The following is a 6000-nucleotide window of genomic DNA, read 5'->3' as shown; positions in this document are numbered from 1 at the left end:
CCCGTCTCTACTAAAAATAGAAAAAATTTTCAGGTGATGTGGCAGGTGTCTGTAGTTACAGCTACTTGGGGGGCTAAGGCAGGAGGATCATCTGAACCCAGGAGTTTGAGGTTGCTGTAAGTAAGCTAGGCTGATACCAAGGGACTCTAGCCTGGTCAATAGAGTGAGATTCTGTCTTAAAAAAAAAAAAAAAAAAGTAGGCCTGCCAACCCAGCCCTTGGGAGGCCAAGGCGGGTGGACTGCCTGAGCTCATGAGTTCAAGACCAGCCTAAGCTAGAGTGAGATCTCTTCTCTAAAAATAGCCAGGTGTTGTGGCGGGTGTCTGGAGTCCCAGCTACTTGGGAGACTGAGGCAAGAGATCACTTGAGCTCAAGACTTTGAGGTTGCTGTGAGCTGTGACACCACAGCACCTACTAAGGGTGACAAAGTGAGACTCTTGTCTTAAAATAAATTACATAAAATAAAATAGAGTAGAAAAACTTTTCAGCAGGGACAAGCTGTATCCAACCTCATTTATTCTGCTCCAGAATATGTCTCTTAAAAGCAGACCTGGTGGGGCCTTGGTGTGTGTCACACTTTATGGGGGCAAGACATGATTGCAAGAGGGACTTTCCCTAACAATTGCAATCAGTGTAACCTGGCTTATTATACCCTCAATGAATCCCCAACAATAAAAAAAAAATAAAATAAAATAAAATAAAGCAGACCTGGTAGGGCGGCGCCTGTGGCTCAAGGAGTAGGGCGCCGGTCCCATATGCTGGAGGTGGTGGGTTCAAAAACCACCAAAAAAAAAAAAAAAAGCAGACCTGGTAAATAGCTTCCTTGTAACCAGACATGTTGAGTTTGGGGAGACAAGATTCCAAGCATCTCTGGCTGGTAGGATCTGCCTATAATCATCCCTTTGAGGACACAGGGAGTCAGCGAGAGACTTCTGGACCCCAAGAGGAGGACAAAAGCAGTAGAAAACTGGCAAGTGGTTGTGTGTGTTCGTTTGGTCTAATCCCGCCATCTGTTTTGGTGTTTTTGGACTTGGCGCTCAATTGAACTGCCTTGGGAGAGCATGGGTAGGAGTGTGGAGAACTTTGGGCATTGTCTAGGGCCCCAGGCTGAGCCGCTGAACCAGGCGGAGCTAACAGTGTTCGACTGTGGGCCGTGGGGAGCCATTGTGAGAGAACTGCCCCGGCAAGCTCCACCTTCAGGGTCGCAGAGCAAGGATCGGGTGGGAGCTAGTAATCTAGTGACCAAGCAGCCTAAAGGCGAGGACTGAGCCACCTTACAGCCTTAACCCTAAGGGGCAGAGTGAGACCAGTTTTAGCGCACTGGGTAAGTGGATAGCCACTTCAGCAGTGATCCCAGTGAGAAGACTTTCCTGGGAAAGCTTCTGCTTAGCCAAGTTTAGAAGTTTAAAGTGCCCTTTAAGAGGGCTGAAGAGAGATTTAGGGTCTCCAACCTGCCGGAGTTTGAGAAATCAGCTGAGGCTTTCAGTCCTATCGGCATTGTGATTAACACCTCATACCTCAGAAGATCACCTGTTGCCCAGACAATATTCAACAAGAGATATATACTGCTTTGTTTTGTTGTTGTTTTGTTTTTTAATTTCAACCTTTTCCCTACTGATTTTTTTCTTTCTCCATTTTCCTAGTTTAAATACTATTTCCATTGTTGCCTTTTTCAATAATTAGAACTTCATTTTTGCTACTGTTTCTACCCCTATTATTTGGTTTTCCCCCCAATTTTATTCTATAAAGTTTTCCATTTCCTTGTTTTGGTTTGATTTATAGCATTTTTGTCTTTCCTCTCTACTTGGTGGAGGAGGGGTACTGTGTCTCATCAGGCTAGCAAAGAGCTGCTGACCTCAAGGGAACCACCCAACCCAGCACCCACAGAGTTGGGGTTTTTTTAAGGTTGGGTCAAAGTACCCTACTGTACACCTATATTACTCTGTCTCCTCTTTCTGTGCCTCTCTTCTTTTTGTCAATATTCCCTTTTACTCTCCCCCTCTCCTTTCTCTCTTTTTCTGTTCTTTCTCTCTCTTTTTTTTCTTTCTTTTATCCCTTCTTGCTCTTTAACCTTCTCATCCTTCTGGTTCTACACCAAAAGGACTCATTGAAACCCTAGTCCACAGGCACAGCAACTTAAAGAGCAAGAGGAAGTGAAAGGAAAATTAGGGCAAGGAAACAGATAAAAGAAATAACTCATGAAGAAGAATCATCAGAAAACTCCTGGCAACATGAAGAACCAGCCCAAAGCAACCCCTCTAAGGGACTGTGAGGTAGCTACTGCAGAGGATTACACCTATAAAGAAATGTTAGGAATGACAGAAAGGGAATTTAGACTACACATGATGAAAACAATGAAGGAAATGATGGAAACAATGAAGGAAACTGCTGATAAAGTGGAAAATAATCAAAAGGAAATCCAAAAATAGAATCAAATAAGAGACAAACGATATGAAGAATAGAGAAAGGATATAGCAGAGCTGAAGGAACTGAAACAGTCAATTAGGGAACTTAAAGATGCAATAGAAAGTATCAGCAACAGGTTAGACCATGCAGAAGAAAGAATTTCAGAGGTAAAGGACAAAGTTCTTGAGATAACTCAGATACTTAAAGAGGCAGAAAAGAAGAGAGAGAAATCAGAATGTTCACTGACAGAATTATAGGACTTTATGAAGCGTTCCAACATATGAGTTACAGGAATCCCAGAAGGGGAAGAAGAATGCCCCAGGGGAATGAAAGCCATACTAGAGAATATTATAAATGAAAATTTCCCAAATATCACTGAAGATTCTGACACACTCCTTTCAGAGGGATTATCAGACCCCAGGTCGCCTCAACTCTCTAACCGAGTTTCTCCAAGACACACTGTAACGAACCCATCCAAAGTCAAGACAAAAGAAATGATTCTTCAAGCTGTCAGGAGTAAGCACAAGTTGACCTATAGGGGCAAATCCATCTGGGTGACTGCAAGGAAACTTTCTAAGCAAGAAGACAATGGTCATCTACCTTTAATCTACTTAAACAGAACAATTTCCAGCCCAGAATTCTATATCCTGCTAAGCTAAGCTTTAAAATTGACAGAGAAATCAAATTATTTACTGATATACAAACACTGAGGAAATTCGCCACAAGACCAGTTCTACAGGAAATACTTCAACCTGTTCTACAAACTGACAATCACAATAGATCAGCAGCAAAGTAAGAACTCAGAAATTAAAGGACAGAACCTAACTTCCACCCTGATGCAAAAGATAAAACTAAGCAAAGGACTCTCACAAAATAAGATGAATAGAATGCTACTACACTTATCAATTATCTCAATAAATGTTAATGGCTTGAATTCCCCACTGAAGAGGCATAGATTGGCTGACTGGATTAAAAAACACAAGCCATCCATTTGCTGTCTGCAGGAAACACACCTGGCTTCAAAGGACAAATTAAAACTCCGAGTCAAGGGTTGGAAGACAATTTTTCAGGCAACTGGAATTCAAAAGAAAAGAGGAGTTGCAATCTTATTTTCAGATACATGTGCATTTAAAGCAACTAAAGTCAAAAAAGACAAAGATGGTCACTTTATATTGGTCAAGGGAAAAATACAACAAGAAGGCGTTTCAATTCTAAATATTTATGCACCCAATTTAAACACTCCCAGAATCCAGAAACAGAACTTACTCAGTCTGAGCAATATGATATCCTGTAATACCATAATAACAAGGAACTTTAACACCCCTCTCTCAGAGCTGAACAGATCCTCTAAACAGAAATTAAACAAAGATATAAGGGACTTCAATGAGACCCTAAAACAACTGTACTTCATAGACGCATATAGAATACTGCAGCCCAAAGATATAAAATATACACTTCTCATGGCCCCATGGAACATTCTCGAAAATTGATCATATCCTAGGCCACAAAACAAACCTCAACAGAATCAAAAGAACTGAAATTTTACCTTGTATCTTCTCAGACCATAAGGCACTAAAGGTGGAACTCAACTCTAACAAAAACGTTCAACCCCACACAAAGGCATGGAAATTAAACAACCTTCTGTTGAATGACAGTTGGGTGCAGGAAGAAATAAAACAGGAAATCATTAACTTCCTTGAGCATAACAACAATGAAGACACAAGCTACCAAAACCTGTGGGATACTGCAAAAGCAGTTTTGAGAAGAAAATTTATCACTTTAAATGCCTATATTCGAAAAACAGAAAGAGAGCGCATCAACAAACTCAGAAGGCATCTTATGGAATTGGAAAAAGAAGAACAATCTAAGCCTAAACCCAGTAGAAGAAAAGAAATATCCAAAATCAAATCAGAGATCAATGAAACTGAAAACAAAAGAATCATTCAGAAAATTAATGAAACAAGGAGTTGGTTTTTTGAAAAGATAAATGAAATACATAAACCTTTGGCCAGACTAACTAGAAATAGAAAAGTAAAATCTCTAGTAACCTCAATCAGAAATGATAAAGGGGAAATAACAGCTGATGCCACAGAGATACAAGAGATCATCTCCAAATACTACCAGAAACTCTATGCCCAGAAATTTGACAATGTGAAGGAAATGGATCAATATTTGGAATCACACCCTCTCCCTAGACTTAGCCAGGAAGAAATAGAGCTCCCGAACAGACCATTTTCAAGCACTGAGATCAAAGAAACAATAAAAAAGTTTCCAAGAAAAAAATACCGTGGTCCAGATGGCTTCACACCAGAATTCTATCAAACCTTCAAGGAAGAGCTTATTCCTATATTGCAGAAATTATTCCAAAAAACTGGGGAGAAAGGAATCTTCCCCAACATGTTCTATGAAGCAAACATCACCCTGATACCAAAAACAGGAAAAGACCCAACTAAAAAGGAGAATTTCAGACCAATTGCACTCATGAATATAGACGTAAAAATTCTCAACAAAATCCTAGCCAATAGATTACAGCTTATCATCAAAAAAGTCATACATCATGATCAAGTAGGTTTCAAGGATGCAAGGCTGGTTTAACATACGCAAGTCCATAAACATTATCCAATATATTAACAGAGGCAAAAATAAAGACCATATGATCCTCTCAATAGATGCAGAAAAAGCATTCGATAAAATCCAGCATCCTTTTCTAACTAGAACACTGAAGAGTACAGGCATAGGTGGCACATTTCTGAAACTGACTGAAGCTATCTATGACAAACCCCACAACTAATATTTTACTGAATGGAGTAAAACTGAAAGCTTTTCCTCTTAGAACTGGAACGAGACAAGGTTGTCCTCTGTCACCTTTACTATTCAACATAGTGCTGGAAGTTCTAGCCAATACAATTAGGCAAGACAAGGAAATAAAGGGAATCCAAATGGGAGCAGAGGAGTTCAAACTCTCCCTCTTTGCTGATGGCACGATCTTATACTTAGAGAATACCAAAGACTCAACACAAGACTCCTGGAAGTCATCGAAATATACAGTAATGTCTCAGGATACAAAATCAATGTCCACAAGTCAAGCCTTTGTATACGCCAATAACAGTCAAGATGAGAAGCTAATTAAGGACACAACTCCCTTCACCATAGTTTCAAAGAAAATGAAATACCTAGGAATATACCTAACAAAGGAGGTGAAGGACCTCTATAAAGAAAATTATGAAATCCTCAGAAAGGAAATAGCAGAGGATATTAACAAATGGAGGAACATACCATGCTCATGGCTGGGAACAATCAACATTGTTAAAATGTCTATACTTCCCAAAGCAATCTACCTATTCAATGCCATTCCTATTAAAATACCGACATTGTACTTTCAAGATTTGGAAAAAATGATTCTGCATTTTGTATGGAACCAGAAAAAACCCTGTATAGCTAAGGAAGTTCTTAGTAATAAAAATAAAGCTGGGGGCATCACCATACCAGATTTTAGGCTGTACTACAAAGCCATAGTGGTCAAGACAGCATGGTACTGGCACAAAAACAGAGACATAGACACTTGGAATAGAATACAAAACAAGGAAATGAAACT

Source organism: Nycticebus coucang, chromosome 15 (genome assembly GCF_027406575.1).
Source record: "Nycticebus coucang isolate mNycCou1 chromosome 15, mNycCou1.pri, whole genome shotgun sequence".
In the NCBI taxonomy this organism is placed as follows: Eukaryota; Metazoa; Chordata; class Mammalia; order Primates; family Lorisidae; genus Nycticebus; species Nycticebus coucang.
This window is presented reverse-complemented; position numbering follows the sequence as displayed.